Consider the following 2,332-nt stretch of genomic DNA (forward strand, 5'->3'; position numbering starts at 1 on the left):
GGTGTGGATACACTTAAGTATTGTGTATCTTCCATCTCCTCCTGTGTGGATACACTTAAGTATTGTGTATCTTCCATCTCCTCCGGTGTGGATACACTTAAGTATTGTGTATCTTCCATCTCCTCCAGTGTGGATACACTTAAGTATTGTGTATCTTCTACCATACCTCGCCATTAATATAATAATTTTTAAGGCCAAGTCCTTCGTGAATTATAGTGTTGAAACTCGCATGTCTATGTGCACGTTCCTTCAACGGCAGAGCACGATTTTTTTTTTTGCGACAACGACACGCGAGCCATAGATTCTCAGACCTACAATTCGACACATTAACCACGAGGCTACGCCCAGCACTATAGTCGTTAAAGCCGCATATCCACCTCTATTGTTGGTTGATGTGGTGGACCAATTGTTACTCCCAACAGCGTCCGTTCTTTTTTAAGTTTCCCGGGGCTCAAACTGTGTATTACACAGGTTAAAAAGTATTTTGAACTTAAAATTAAGTTTATAAGTGGATACATGTGCGTGTTTTAATACCGGGGGGGGGGGGTAGTGCCAAAGATAATTAGTTTCAGTAGAGAATATTGTCTCTCCTAATAATAGATTTATCCTGTATCAAAACGGAAATACTGTTGAACAAAAATGTATTTTACACTTCTAAAACCAATTTGCGACCTCATATATATATATCATTTGTACGATAGACACTTAAACTTTAACGTTTATTTTTGTAGTTGTTGATTTAACAATTTTTTTTCTTCGTCTAGAAAATAAGATACTAATTCTAAGGCAGAATGAATTGGCTTTTGAAACGCAACCGGATGTGATGAATATTTTTACATTTGCCATCACGTGGTTAACAACATATGTAACGACAACAGGAAGTCGAAATCTGTTTTTACATTAATTACCAATGTACAAATAGTTTAAACTTATTTTTTGCTACAAAAACGTAATAGTCAAGTATTAGGAACGTTCTGCGCGGTTGACAGGAACAGGCGAGATAACTCTCGTGGTTGAAAACAACGAAACGTTTCGTGACGTAGGTAAAGCAACTCTTCGTGATGTTCGAATGCTAAATACACCTTCCTTACGCCTTTTTTTTGGGGGGGGGGGTTAACGTGAGTGCTTTGTGTGAGATATACAATGAAGGTGGTATTTTATTTTAAGTATGATGCTCTGTTTTCTGAACACATTTGAGACAATGGAAAACAGAAATCTGTGTGCACGTCACATAATAGCGCCCTCGGCCTATTCTTTATTTACTAAGGGTTGAGTATCCCTCACATCATGGCGCTCTTGGCTTATGCTCTATTTACTAATGGTTGAGTATACCTCACATCATGGCGTTCTTGGCTTGTGCTCTATCTACTAATGGTTGAGTATAATACAACATCATGGCGCTCTTGGCTTATAGAACACAAGCCAAGAACGCCATGATGTGAGGTATACTCAACCATTAGTAGTGAGGTATATTCAACCATTTGTTGATAGAGCTCAAGCCAAGAGCACCATGATGTGAGGTATACTCAACCATTAGTAAATAGAACACAAGCCAAGAGCGCCATGATGTTGTATTATACTCAACCATTAGTAGATAGAGCTCAAGCCAAGAGCGCCATGATGTGAGGTATACTCAACCATTAGTAGATAGAGCATCATCATGGCGCTCTTGGCTTATGCTCTATTTATTAATAGTTGAGTATAATACAACATCTTTGTACGTGTTTTTATTCTTGGTAGAATTTTGAGTATACATATTGTCTTTTCGGTATACGTTACACAAATTAAAATGTCTGCATGCTTGTTCACGAATGAATCACTTTTTTATAGACGCCCCCCAATGGCTCAGTAAAAAGTATGAGGGATTACAACACTAAAAAATTCTGGTTTCCTTACCCGCGTTTAGTAGAATACAAATAGCCCAATGGGTAGGTAGCTTTGTGTTTAACAACAAACATACAAACACAAAAATCTTCCAAAGACTTGACTTAAACTTTCTATTGTAATGCCACCTAATGTTTGTGATATGAAATAACCATAGTGTAACGTCGCTACCTAATGTTTGTGATATGAAATAACCATAGTGTAACGTTGCCACCTAATGTTTGTGATATGAAATAACCATAGTGTAACGTCGCCACCTAATGTCCACCTAATGTTTGTGATATGAAATAACCATAGTGTAACGTCGATGATATGAAATAACTATAGTGTAACGTTGGCACCTAATGTTTGTGATATGAAATAACCATAGTGTAACGTTACCACCTAATGTTTGTGATATGAAATAACCATAGTGTAACGTTACCACCTAATGCTTGTGATATGAAAT

This window comes from Limulus polyphemus, unplaced genomic scaffold (genome assembly GCF_000517525.1).
Source record: "Limulus polyphemus unplaced genomic scaffold, Limulus_polyphemus-2.1.2 Scaffold2253, whole genome shotgun sequence".
In the NCBI taxonomy this organism is placed as follows: Eukaryota; Metazoa; Arthropoda; class Merostomata; order Xiphosura; family Limulidae; genus Limulus; species Limulus polyphemus.